This window comes from Oncorhynchus keta, chromosome 19 (genome assembly GCF_023373465.1).
Source record: "Oncorhynchus keta strain PuntledgeMale-10-30-2019 chromosome 19, Oket_V2, whole genome shotgun sequence".
In the NCBI taxonomy this organism is placed as follows: Eukaryota; Metazoa; Chordata; class Actinopteri; order Salmoniformes; family Salmonidae; genus Oncorhynchus; species Oncorhynchus keta.
The window spans coordinates 51,813,968-51,828,556 of record NC_068439.1 but is presented as its reverse complement, the minus strand read 5'-3'; the positions used below and the strand labels follow the sequence as shown (position 1 = coordinate 51,828,556).

Below are 14,589 nucleotides of genomic sequence, written 5' to 3'. Positions count from 1 at the left end.
TTTAAAAGGCTAATTTCCTGCAATTCTACACATTTTGCTGTTTTATAGCTCATCTCATACTATTCTTCACATTTTACCAATGAGGATGAGAGAAAGAAAAACAGTTTTAAAGCAAATGTCCTGCTATTCTACACGTGTTGCCATTGCGTATGACGTGTTCTTGTGCTATCTGGGGGGCCCCGACCTGTTTTTTTGTATTGATTTAAAATTAATGATTGTGGGGGATGAATTTACCTGTTCTGAATATCGGGGGAACATGTCCCCCCATGGAAATGTTGTCAATGCTGTGAGCACATCAATCAATCTTTATAAAGCCTTGATGATTGAGCTGGCATTGCACAAAGGAAAACTTACTACTCTACACATTGGATTCCAATTTACCCTGAGGTATCTGTATAGTCTACGACAACTGATGGCAATTTGCTGTATTTCAAAACTGTGGTAGGGACACAACAGATACTAATATTGAAAATGCAGTGTAGTTCGCATAGGTCAACATCTTGCCACTTTTTGACGAGTACCTTCATCACATAGACAGCAAGGCCGTATGGATACATTCAAAGTCTAGATTTCAACACTAATTAGAAAAGATTCATTCATATCTACTGCATCCCCAGTCTCATTTCATTATTTTGCAGCCATAGAGCGAGACACAACCACGGTGCGTTTTCGATGTCACTATTGGCCAAAGAGGTAAGCTAATTTCCGTTTTATTGGTCAATATCGGACGGCGCCTATATAATAACCAATGACATTTTGGTATGGGCGGGGCTTAGATACGCGCTTTATAACGGTGTTGGAGGGAGGGGTCCGTGGAAAAAACAGCGTTGTTGTAAGGTTGAAAGTAGGGGGTGAAAGTGGCCTATCGGGGTGCAGAGACATCGGATCTCCCATTCAAAAGTAGTATTTTAAGAAGTCACTGGTAAGTGTAATTGAGCGAGCAACTTTTAAGAGCCGTTGTTTGGCTAATTAAGATAAACGGTAGTCTCGGAAATGTGTAGCCGACGTTAGCGACGCAGAATCAGTTACTGCCAAGCGAGTTCATATGGATAGAAAACGCCGCAGGAAGTGAGATTGCTAACGTAGCTAGCCTACTCGTGTGTTTGTCAAAATACGAATGCATACATGGTGAATTAGGTAGGTAGCTAAATCCATTAGCTAACAATTGCCTATTTGTATCTAAATCATTATTTCTAAAAACGTAGTAAAACTTCCAAATACGGAGTTCTTTTCGGCAATGAAATTGTTTTCTGGTCATGAGCTTGACAGTAGTGCTACTAGTCTAGTGAGCCAACTAGCTAGCTAAAGTGTGCTGCTAACTGCTACTGCATTGCATGTTCATACTGTTACACGACTTTAAAGTAACAATATCCTAGTTTATCAAGAGGTAGTTTGACCTTTTCAAATCTGAATAATAATAGCTCTCCGTAGTCCAGTTGGGCATGGCCATGGGGGCATTGCACAGTATCTTTTCACATACTTTAACGTTAGCTAGGTTGTTTTTTTTAACTGATAACTACAACATCACTAGCCTCAGGCCAGTGTCTCAGGCATTCAGGTGAATCCCTAGAAGCAAAATCAAAACTGTAAATTACTTCCTAGCTCAGGGCATCCAGCTCATACAATTGGGAATAGGATCTCTATGTGCCAACCTGCCAAACCGGCAATGGAGTCTAGTGATTTTTGTCTTCAGGGCACTGCTGCCAGTATCAGACCGCAACAGCTGTTTCTCACTTGACAACCAACTAACTGCCAATTAATGACTCTGCTGCTAGCTCCTGGGAAAGTGATTGCAGATTAGAGAGAGGCGCTCCAACAGATTCATCATAGGCACACAAACAAGTCAGCAGCAGGCAGGAAAATGGACCTTCATTGGTTAGACATGGGAACATAGCTAGCTGACTGGACCACCCAAATATTTGGCATTTTTGTGTTTCTGTCTGTGTGCCCAAACCAGCCTGCGCTATTCCCTCACCACCAGAGGATTCCCTGATTTATTATTGTGCCTGATCCATTGTGAAACGCTGCCGATTGTTGGACGTACAGCGACAGCTGCACTTCTCAACGCTGGGTTAGGAGCAGGGCCTCTTGGTGAGTTTAGTTTTGGTTGGAACGCCAGGTATCTTGTTGCAGCATTTCCTCAGTCAGCGCTGTCACTGTTACGGCAGATGGGTCTTGTGAATATGGATAATTTGACCTGGAAATGACTGAACTGTGTAAGTCGGTTAAACTTCCTCTTGACCCTTGTTTTTGCCACAGTGTCATACTGCCAATACTGTGACCTAATTGGAGCAATTTAAGATATTGTTCTTTTTTCCCCTGTTGAGGATCCTTGAACCTTGACTAATCAATTATTGTACAGTTTTTGTGAGGACTTTGTCAGAGATTTATAGACACCAGATATCATGTTGAGTGACTCGTTGGATCATATAAACATGTAATAGGGACTGAGTGCGAAAGAACTTGAAGTAAACTATTAGCTCTTGGCAAAGCATGGGCGGCAGGTAGCCTAGTGGTTAGTGTTGGGCCAGTAACCGAAAGGTTGCTGGTTCGAATCCCTGAGCTGACACAGTAAAAATCTGTTCTGCCCCTGAAACCATGTAGTTAACTCACTGTTCCCCGGTAGGCTGTCATTGTAATAAGAATTTGTTCTTAACTGACTTGCCTAGTTAAATAAAATATCAGCATAGTTTGCCCACCCAAAATTCTCCACTTTCCATCCAGCTGGCAGAGAAGCGAGTGTAAAATCATAGTTAATCCACAAATGTCCTCGGCTCAGTTTTGTGCACCTGACTGTGACTGAAAAACAGGATGCGTGTGCTTGCCACTTTCACAACCTGTCAGGAGGGTTGCTGTTTATTGTGGTTTTGCACTGCTCCTGCGGTGTCATATCACCAGTAGCAAACACATACCTTAGACATTGTCTGATTTTATATTTTGCACGAATGTGCTTTTTGTGTTTTAACCTAAACTTTGCCAGAATTGTTATTTTCTTTGAATGTTTAGTCTTCATCATGTTGCGTTATTGAAAACACTTTTTTAATATAGAGAACTAGCCTACTTTTCTCTACTTTGGTAGTCATTCGTTGAAGTCTAAATCAAGCTTTGCGTCAATCTCATTTTGGGGCATAACATTTATTATCCTGCCGGATTTCCTCCAATTGCCTAATATCTGATTTTGGTATTGGCCTAGCTAACCAAGTAATTCCTCTGAGCTTTATTCAAGACATGCGCCTAAGGGTCAGACGATCAGGTCTTTCAACGCATGGAGAATTGTTTCACGTAAACATCTCAGGGACACAATAATACATCATTAGGCCCAGCTTATATATAGCACTCTTATAATGAAGACTAGCGACTGCCGTCTGTTATGCCCCCCGCCCCTGGTCTCCTCTCAGATGCCCTCTGCAGATTATCAGGCAGTTTACCATGGCCCATCAGGGTGCAGCAGCATGCTGAATCAGCTAAAGGGCCATATGGACTGGATTCAGACAGCAGCAGCGCAGACCTGATCCTCATTGCTCAGACTCGGCCATGATAAGATTGGGATGCCTCTGGATAGGCATAGATGGGTTGGCTGTCTGACTTAACCCCTTCATCTCTGAACCAGCCTTTAGGCTACCTCAGAACCATCATATGACCAGTAAAGTGATCTTAGTCATGTTTAAATCTGATCTTTATGACTCTGGGCTATATTGTTCAATGCTCTGATCTGTGTAATGAAGTGATGAGTGTTGGTGGTGTTAAAATGGACGTGTCCATGGTCTTAGCCTACATGCCATAGCAGTGTTTTCATGGTGCATACAATGAGAGGAGGAGGACCTGGGCACTCTCCCTTATTTGTGTCGTGCTAAAACGTTCTAATTTGTCCATATGCAGAGTTTATGTTCCCTCTCCCCACGTGATGATACAAAACATTGATAAGTTTACTTTGCCTGGAGAGCCTAGCTCATGCATAAATGGGTAACTTTGAGAACCGGAGAAATAAACTGAAAAGGTTATGATCAGGGAATAGGCTACAACACCATCGTACAGGTGCTGCGTGAGTGAAATCACACGTTTGGAAGGTCGCCTATTTTGTGTTCAATTATTTGGTTAATTATTACATGAATTCAGGCTTTCGTTCATAAAACCATACGCAGGCCATGTAAAGTGCAAACCGGTGCGGCCGGTAAAAGTTTGATTAGCCTACTAAATAATAGCCTATTTTTGCAGGCTGTATTCGATTCTGTGCCTCGAGGGAAATATTTATCTCACATAGAACACGCAGATAAACTGTTCTACCGGGGCGTTTCTGTTGTTTCTTTCCCCTATTTGTTACTCGTTATGTTTGCGGAGGAAAAGCAAATGTGGACTGTTCCAGCATCTTCAAAGGGCACCTCAGCAGAAAAACAAAATGCCATGGAGGCAATGATTTTCTCGTGGCACAGAGCCACAGCTAAATAATTGCAGCGGAAACACTGCCATAGTAGCCATTTTTCAGATGTCTTGTTTCTGTTCAATATTGGGCTTCCAGGATTACATTTTTCCACTTCGTTTTTTTTTTCACCGGACAGGAAAGGAGTTATTTGTATATGGCCGTGCCTGCCCCGTGCCGCTCTGCAAATGATCATCTGGTAGTTTCTGAGTTCCTGTTTCACCCAACCTGTCTGTCTGGGGGAAATATGTGTTTGAACTGAATTGCCCTGGTTATATGGCTGCACTCTGGCAGTAAACAAACGTCCTGCTCACGTTTCACTTTTCTCATTCATATCCGGAGAGTCTGAGACTAACGCTTTGTGTTGAAATCTAAGCGCAAGGTTGCAGTCTAATCAAATTTGATTTGTCACATGCGCCGAATACAACAGGTGTAGGTAGACCTTACAGTGAAATGCTTACTTTACAAGCCCTTAATTATCCAACAATGCAGTTTTAGGAAAAATACAAAAAAAACGTAAAAATAAAAGTAACAAATAATTATAGAGCATCAGTAAAATAACAATGGCGAGGCTATATACAGGGGGTACCGGTACAGAGTCGATGTGTGGGGGCACAGGTTAGTCGAGGTAATATGTACATGTAGGTAGAGTTATTAAAGTGACTGTAGGTAGTTATTAAAGTGACTATACATAGATGATAACAGAGTAGCAGTAGTGTAAAAGAGGGTGGGTGGGGCAATGCAAATAGTCTGGGTAGCCATTTAATTAGAAATCCAGGAGTCTTTTGGCTTGGAGTGTAGAAGCTGTTTAGAAGCCTCTTGGATGTAGACTTGGTGTTTTGATACCGCTTGCCGTGTGGTAGCAGAGAAGTCTGTCTAGGGTGGCTGGAGTCTTTGACAGTTTTTAGGGCCTTCCTCTTACACTGCCTGTTATAGAGGTCCTGGATGGCAGGAAGCATGGCCCCAGTGATGTTCTTGGCTGTACGCACTACCCTCTCTAGTGCCTTGCGGTCAGATGCCAAGCAGTTGCTGTACCAGGCAGTGATGCAAACCCCGTCAGGGTGCTCTCGATGGTGCAGCTGTAGAACCTTTTTGAGGATCTGAGGACCCATTACCAAATCTTTTCAGTCTCCTGTGGGGGAATAGGTTTTGTCGCGCCCTCTTCACAACTGTCTTGGTGTGCTTGGAACATGTTAGTTTGCTGGTGATGTGGGCGCCAAGGAACTTGAAACTCTCAACCTGCTCCACTACAGCCCCTTCGATGAGAATGGGGGCGTGCTCGTTCCTCCTTTTCCTGTAGTCCACAATCATCTCCTTTGTCTTGATCACGTTGAGGGAGAGGTTATTATCCTTGCACCACACGGTCAGGTCTCTGACCATCTCCCTATAGGCTGTCTCGTCGTTATCGGTGATCAGGCCTACCGCTATTGTGTCATCGGCAAACTTAATGATGGTGTTTGAGTTGTGCCTGGCCGTGCAGTCATGCGTAAACAGGGAGTACAGGAGGGGACGGTGGCAGCTGTGTTACCGCGTGGCGGCTGTGTTACCTACCCTTACCACCTGGGGTTGGCCCGCCAGGAAGTCCAGTTGCAAAGAGGTGTTTAATCCCAGGGTCCTTAGCTTAGTGATGAGTTTTGAGGGCACTATGGTGTTGAACGCTGAGCTGTAGTCAATAAATTGCATTCTCACATAGGTGTTCCTTTTGTCTAGGTATGTACGGGCAGTGTGGAGTGCAATAGAGATTTGCATCATCTGTAGATCTGTTGGGGCGGAATGCAAATTGGAGTGGGTTTCTGGGATAATGGCGTTGAAGTGACCCATGACCTGCTTTTCAAAGCACTTTTGTGTGTTGTGTAGAAGGAAATGGGCCTATAAATGTTGAAAAATGTACGAACAGTAAGCCTAATTCTCCCACTGGTAGCCCATTTGAAATGACGTCAAACACACTGTAACCTAATTTGTTAGTCCGCTACATTGACATCGTAGACTATTCTGCCTTGTTTAGGCTATAGCCTAATGACCATCAGACGAACACGAGCAATGTTGAAACCAGAGCGGAGGCATGAATCATAGTGTAGGTAAAAATAGGCCTATATTTTTATCGATTTGTCAATCTCTGGTTGAAAATGCCTCAACAGTCTGTCATAGGCATATTTCATATAGCTTATTTTTTGCCGTAAGTACAGTTAATGCTTTGGAAACACCAGTTTCCTTATCCTAGTCGTTAACGTGATTGACTTTCATCCCATGTTACCTGCCCAAAAATGACACGGCTACACAGGAACTGTTCAGTCATGAGTCCCTAGTAGTTTAGTTGACGACCGGTCAATGGTGGCCCTAAAACCTGGTTTATTCAGGAGGGGCGGTTAGCCATGCACTCGGACAAATAATGTCATACAGTTCGGTCGTTAGTCGCCTTAAGATTTTGAAAAGACTGGTCAGTGATATAGGCCTAATCCTGGAGAGTTAGCTTGCTAGCTTACGCCTTCATACCGCTCTTTTACAGAGTTCTCTAGCTGGTATCTGATCTTGACTGTAAACCTTGGCCCCTGCGTGGCTGCTTGTCTGTTCTCGGCTCCGCAGCGTGCTCATTGATTACAGCAGCTGCTCGAACAGGAGGGAGATTTATGCTGTTTTTGTAATGGTAACAGTCTGTGAAAGTACTGGGAATATTGTTCAGGCGAGAAAGAAGCGCAGTCACCCGTCTCTGGGTAGTATGTAATAACCGACTGCGCCAAAAAAAGACCGCGTGTCAAGTGCAATATTCAGAAATGTATCAAGTTGAGCGAGCATGCTTCGACAGTAGTGTGAAGGAAGTCCTGAAACTAACTTTATAAAAGAACAAATCATAACATGACCACATTCATTAATTTAGCTTTGTTCAACTATCTTCCTCTTTTGAAAATTTCCTGATATGTTTTGATTTTTAGGTTTTATTTGTTCGTACCAAAGAAAATACGTGAAAGACAAAACAGTACAGATAAACAAACCTAGTAAAACGGTGTGGAGTTGATGTTGGAAGCCCAAAGAGGCGTATATGAAAACCACTCTTCCCTTATAGGCGGTCTTTCGTTCTATAACTTCTAAGCTATTTAACTCTGTGCTGCCGACGACGACCTGCTGGCCAGCAGCTGCAGTGCGACGGTGAGGAATTTGGACCGTGTTTGAGGAGGAAGTAACGAGGTGGGGTGGCTAAGATATGTTTGACAGACTGATATGGATCACAGCCAAAAGGGCAGGTTCAACACCTCTCCTCCACAACCACGTGTCACTGAATCCTAAGCGGACCGGCTGGAGTAATGACCTCTGGCTTCGGGCCTAGGCTATATCTCATTCAGACAACACTCGATCATGGCTATTATCCTCAGACTATACTGTCTAATCATATACAGTGTACGGTTCTAATCGCTCAGCCAGTGCTCGTTACGCCAGAGTGGGTTTGATTCTTACGTTATCTACTGAATAGCAGTTGCTTAGGATAAAAGTGACCCATTTTGAATTCTTACGACAAATAGGCCTAACATTTCTGTGCTTACATGGTGGGCTTAGCGTAGCCATAGCAGTCTCCACCCCCAGGAAAAAGGCCTGTAGTGAATCTCTCTCTCACACACACACACACACTGAGAAATGGCTCCTTTGTATCTCAGTGCTTTTGACTTGCAGAAACCACCAGAACAGAAGTGCTATTCAGGCCGAAGAGGTCGACGTAGGAGGATTTTTTTTACGCCTGGAGTCCCACACGGTAATGAACTGTTTGTAAGGGCAGGCAGGGCAGGGCACTCCTCTCTGGCTCTGAATACCACAGCAACCCTCAGTCTCTCAGTGCCACTGACTGGCTGGGCTGACTGATTAAAGAGCTCTTGTTGTTTACCTCTGTTTCCTCCTTAACCCTTTAGCTCTGTCTCTCGCTCTTTCCACTGTTTGGTTTGCTTTAATTGAAGGTCTACACCGCTTGGTAAACAAGAAGCCAGACGAGTGAGGCGACGTCTAACATTGATAATGTCGCTTTGATGCCGTGACCCTTAACCTCTGTACAGTGTTCGTCAGACGTCATGATCTCCCTCCCTCTTACTACAAATCCACATGTGGGGGCTGCAGTGCATTTGTCTGAGTTCAGCCCCGGCCTTTAGCCCAGCCGTGCTAATGGGAGTGAGCAGCTGAGTGCCCTTCAGAGGAGGGCTAGTCCATGTGGCGGTCGGCCAGAGGAAGCAAGGCAACCATGGTGGGTGGATAGGCAGGTTCCCCTCCACACCCAACCCCCATGCCCTCTGCCCATATAAGGGCAGAACTCAGCCAGCCTCCCTGAAGCTGAGCTCGGCTCCCTGACCCATTACTGGAGCTCCAAGCCCGAGGGAGGCACAGCTCTGCTCTCCTAACCGAAGTTTAAGCCTGTTTTTCTCGCTGGTCCAAACAGTGATGTGTGTAAGGTCTTTAAGAATGTATATGAGTGCGCCACAGCCACGTGGTGGTTGTGATCAAGTGGACCATGCAATTGTGGGCTAAGGCTGTAGTTGAAATGCTTCAGCCTGAGCTTAATGCGTTTTAGGTTGTTGGCTTGCCTGTGACAAATTATTTTATATGGTAGCCTAAATCACTAAGTCGTATGACGTTTGTCCCAAAGCATTATTGTCATTTTTTATTTTTTTCAAAGGATACCGTAATGGAGGATGTCGGCATTGTCGCACAAAACACACTGCCTTGCTGCCGAATAACATCCTGTCTACAGTGCTCCACTACTACTGTACTACAGTGAGTATTTGTCGCTGTCCTCGTGTAATATTCACCTCTGAGGTTACAGACATGTAAACCAAGGCCAGATGTTAGCCTTACGTAGTCTGCTAAATACATAATCAGAAGGACTTTTATGGTTCTTTCCTTGTTATGAAGCTAAAATGACCAATCACGCCACGAAATGTTACTCTAATTGAGGGATTTGGCTTGAGGGTTGTTTTTTAAAAACTTTTTGGTTTTGTATTCTTACAATGGGCCAAAAGTGAAGTTTGTGTTATTGGGGAGGTTTTGGGACAAATTGGTGGCTGTCAAAAGACATGCTCTTTACATTTGGTACTACGGTACTGAATAGTAGTAGTTGCGCTTGCCAGGCCTTTTACGAACCTCCTCCGGACAGAAGTTAATTTCAAACTCTAGTGTCGTTTTGATGTGCTCTGCCTGGGCCCTACAAGTTTTGCAGTCTTGTTTGAAAAGCTGAAATTCAGACTTGTAAATCTGTGGTTGTTGTTACTTCTATTTCGTCAGTAGTTGGGGAATATACCGTTGTTTCATAACAGCAGTGGAATACAGCCAGGGGAGATTACGCTCACCATGTTCTGTCGTTTTATGAGTAGTGCTCCCCTGACCTCTTCCTCTTTCATCCGTTCAGTGGTCTCTCTCCAGCTGTCCCGAAACACAATATAAAGACAAGTCTGTTCGCCGATTCAGGCCATCATAAAGCTCGTCATTACATTACTGATGGTTTGTTTGACGTTTTTGAACCTGCTCTTATTGACGAGTCGGATTCCTGAAAGGGTCTTCATCAACTGGTAATGCATGGTAACTAGCGTTTGGTAGGCTGTATGACTAAGCTAGATGTTCAACCTGACGGTTGAATGAGTGGTTTTCTAAGATGCTGAGTTGCGTGGTGTGTACAGTCAATGGAGACAGGAAATTAATCTTTCTCTTTATTTGTTTTTTTTTTTTCTTTCCCTTCTCTCTTTTATTTCTGTGTTCAGCTCAGCAGCAGTCTGTCTCGGAGTAGTACACTGATTTTGAAATAGTCACCTGGGTGAGGACTTTCTCCCACGCCTTTCAGGTCGATTTCAGCTAGTTAGCTGGGTTTGTGCAGAGGAAGAACAAAAAACAGCGTTTCTTGCTCTCTCTCTGGTATTGATTTGTGTTTAGACTACTGTCTTCAGGCACAGCGCAATAGCAGGGTGTAATGACCTTGTAAAATGTAGGACAACCGCTGACATGATAGTTATAGACAAAATGATGTGATGGCTTGATTTTATTTTATTATTAACTTAAGTTAGGCTAATTTGCTAACACAAACCTCTATAGATGATATGTAACTAATTGATAGCAATTGCTCCTAATATTTATTGGCTGATATAAAAATATACAGAGATGAAGGAAATTGTAATTCAGCTATCGGGTAAGAATTGCTAAAATGAAATCAGACTTTGATCTGGAGTCTACGTCTCAAATGAGACTGATTGTGACGATAACACTGAACTTTGACCCTTTTTGCCCGTCAACACATCTTGGTTGCCCTAGTTCAAGCAAGGGATTGGTGGAAATAAGCCTATTAGTGTTGGGGCATTGGGTTCAGTGCTGGTTTTGGGTCAATTCTGTTTTGCTCATTCAATTGAAATGAATGAATGAATGAATGAAGGTGATTTTTCTTATCCGGAATGAACAGGAAGTGACCCTTACACTTACTAAGATCCAGCTTCCGAATGGGTCAATGTGTTCTGTCAACATGTCTGGTTAAAAACAATGGTTTAATCAAAGGATCATATTCCTAAAGAAAAAGGATGTGCTCTTAACTCAATCATATGCACTGCTTCAGTGGACAGAGAGGAGACAGGCTAGACTGCCATGCTGTTGCCGTGCAGAGTTGAGATGGCTAGATGGCCTGGTGTTTTGACACGCGGAGTCATTTACTCGTGGGACGCTGTTGATCTTCCAGTCCATTGAACCTCCATCACTAACCCTGGGTTGACCCTGGAGAGAGTGTGCCTGTCTGTCGGTTAAGAGCTGCTCACACTAAGCTCAGGCAGATGTCTCGCCACAGGAAAAACACTTTGCCAAGACCTGACGAGTGCTGTTGCTACACTGTACACACACACACACACACACACACAGGGAAAGAGACTGGAATCCTGGGGAGGCAGCACGGGGAGAGCACCACCTGGGTTTTTGCCAGACTCCCATTGGCTCCCCTTGGGTGACCTCCATTCCGGGCATAGTCTATCGCTCTCCTGCTGGAGAGATGGAGAACATTCTAGTGAATAATGGATTCCCAGGTGAATTCTGTGATCTGTTACCTCGTCAACAACAGACCTTCTGTGGCCTCCCGGGTGGCGCAGTGGTTAAGGGCGCTGTACTGTAGTGCCAGCTGTGCCACCAGAGACTCTGGGTTCGCGTCCAGGCTCTGTCGTGACCGGCCGCGACCGGGAGGTCCGTGGGGCGACGCACAATTGGCCTAGCGTCGCCCGGTTGGCCGGTAGGGATATCCTTGTCTCATCGCGCACCAGCGACTCCTGTGGCGGGCCGGGCGCAGTGCGCGCTAACCAAGGTTGCCAGGTGCAGTGTTTCCTCCGACACATTGGTGCGGCTGGCTTCCCGGGTTGGATGCGCGCTGCATTAAGAAGCAGTGCGGCTTGGTTGGGTTGTGTATCGGAGGACGCAACCTTCATCTCTCCCGAGCCCGTATGGGAGTTGTAGTGATGAGACGGGGTAAAATTTCAAATAAAATAAAAAAGACCTGACTGACTATGGCCAACATTTGTGTATTTTCACATTTGCCCTGATAATAAATTCATGCCATACAAAGAGTTCTTTTGACTTGATTAAGTAGCCTACTTACAAGGCCTCGACGTCTCTCGCTCTTTCTCTCTCTCTGACTCAGAATTGTCTCACTCATTCACTCTCGCACGTCACTGAAAGTGTCTGTGAACGGTGTTCCTCAAATCTGTCTGCTTTATGTGATGACTGAAGGGAACTCGTCCCCCCTGGTCTGAATGAGAACAAGATGAGGGGTTCTCTCTCTGCTTAGAACACCTTCAGTTGAATCAGAATTGAGTATAATGTCTGACTGACTGAGTACTCCGGTTTGTTCACTGTCAGTGGAAGCTGGTGAGGTGTGTGTGTGTGTGTGTGTGTGGGCTTCCGCTACAGAAATGTAATCTGCCTGTACCGCCCACCCCGTCCAATGGCCCGTAATAACCATGGCAACAGTTTAGTACCTAGACAGGAGGCCGCAGGCTCTCAGCAAAGTGTGCATGTGCGGAGGTGGATCACGCTGTCCAGAATTCCTGACTGGATAGGAGACCTAGAGGTCAGCCGGGAACACCCATTATCCATGACACTACTACTGGTCTGACTGATCAATCAGCATTCGATTAGCACCACACACACTGGAAAGTCTTTTGTCGAGTTACACTAGGTAGTTAGCCATTGTGATGTAGCCTAAGCATACGTGTTAAGCTCATTAGCTGTGTGTGTGTGTGTGTGTGTGTGTGTGTGTGTGTGTCTAAGCAGTAAGCAGACTTTTCCTGTAGACTCTTTGTCATAGCCTGGTCCGAGATCCGTTTGTACTTTTGTCTACTCCATTGTCGTTAGCATGACCATTCCATAAGGAGTTGGCAAGAGAGCAGAAACAGCCTGGCACCCAGGCTAACTTCATCATGCTAAGGAGCAACACTGCATCACTGTTCAAGAGACTGGCCATGATTCAGCCTCGGCATTGAATGTCCAAAGCCTTTCACACTCTCTGCTAGAGATGCACACCATCCTATCTCTTCTGATCTAGGTACAACACTGGTGTTTGTTATTACTGTGGTAGGGTCACCGGGCTGGAAAATTCCACTCTGCTGAAAAACATGTTTATTTTCTTGTATTTTCTCTCAATCCCAAAGGGCACTATTTTATTTTTAGTGCTCTACTACTTTTTAACCAGAGTGCTATGGGCCCTTGTGAAAATGAGTGCACTAAATAGTTAATAGGATGCTGTTTGGGACTGGGTCTCTTTTCCTGATTCCAGTACCTGCTGTGTCTCTTTCAGGGGAAATGCAGACAATCTTTCCATCGTTCCAGAAAGAGAGAAAAAGGGAGAGGGAGGAAGAGGGTCTGTTTCGTCGGTAAAATGTGTGTGTATGGAGTGGTCTGTGCTGTACACATGGCTCGTTGGCTGCCTAGGTGTGTGTATCGCATGTGGTGCGTAATTGAGTGTCTAGCGTGTCGAGGACAAGACCACTTGTGCGTTGAACCACAGGGATACTCCTGCTTGCGGCTATATCCATATAAGAACTTCTGCTACAGCACTACAACAGGCCCCATGGGACCAGCCCAGCCCTCCATCTATTCCCTCGCTCCATAGCCAGCCAGGTTGGATGGAGGTGTGGGGGGTGAGGACTATTTGCTCTGACCAATGAGGAGTGAGGTAAAGGAAGCAGGTCTGTCTCTCCGTCCACTCCAGAGTGTGTTTTCTGTGACCCACCGGAGCAGGAGGCTAAAGGGCTGTCATCAGGACCAGAGGCCCTGAAGCGGAGCTATAAGTGTGGGCCTCATGCGCTGTCACAAGAACTGAAGCCTGAGTCTAAGGGAAACCCAGTAGAGTGAGTAGTGTGTGTGCGTTCGCGTACCTGTCGTAGCAACATGCAAGTGTCTTTGCTGATATTTTCAACCTCTCCCTGACAGAGTCAAATACCTACATGTTTCAAGCAGACCACCATAGTCCCTGTGCCCAAGAAAGCGAAGGTAACCTGCCTAAATGACTACCGCCCTGTAGCACTCGCGTTGGTAGCCATGAATTGCTTTGAAAGGCTGGTCATGGCTTGCATCAACACCATCATCCTGGAAACCCTAGACCCACTCCAATTCACGTACCGCCCCAACAGATCCACAGATGACGCAATCTCAATCGCACTCCTCACTGCCCTTTCCCATCTGGAAAAAAGGAACACCTATGTGAGTGCTGTTCATTGACTACAGCTCAGAGTTCAACACCATAGTGCCCACAAAGCTCATCTCTAAGCTAAGGACCCTGGGACTAAACACCTCCCTCTGCAACTGGACCCTGGACTTCCTGGACTTCCTGACGGGCTGCCCCCAGGTGGTAAGGGTAGGCAACAACACATCTGCCACCCTGATCCTCAACACTGGGGCCCCTCAGGGGTGTGTGCTTAGTCCCCTCCTGTACTCCCTGTTCACCCACAACTGCTTGGCCAAGCACGACTTCAACACCACCATTAAGTTTGCTGATGACACGAGTGGTAAGCTTAATCACCTACAACAATGAGACAGCCTATAGGGAGGAGGTCAAAGACCTGGCCAGGTGGTGCCAGGACAACAAAACCTCTCAATTTGATCAAGACCAACGAGCTGATCGTGAACTATAAGAAAAGGAGGGCCGAACAAGCCCTCGTTAACATTGACGGGGCTGTAGTGGA

The 14,589-nt window shown here is 45.4% G+C and overlaps 1 protein-coding gene across 9 annotated transcripts in view; it reads left to right on the top strand.

Annotated features, from left to right (window-relative positions):
• The first annotated feature begins 777 nt into the window (after positions 1-777).
• Positions 778-14,589, top strand: part of fam49a (family with sequence similarity 49 member A) — a 28,103-nt gene continuing 14,291 nt past the window's right edge. For 4 of the 9 annotated variants that reach the window (XM_035793791.2, XM_035793797.2, XM_035793790.2 and 1 more), the window contains exons 1-2: positions 778-922; positions 9,069-9,166. The gene's annotated coding sequence lies outside the window, so the exon portion shown is untranslated. Of the gene's footprint in view, positions 923-988; positions 1,138-9,068; positions 9,167-14,589 lie in introns of those variants that run through there. The other 5 variants (XM_035793794.2, XM_035793796.2, XM_035793793.2 and 2 more) reach the window with 2 other exon arrangements.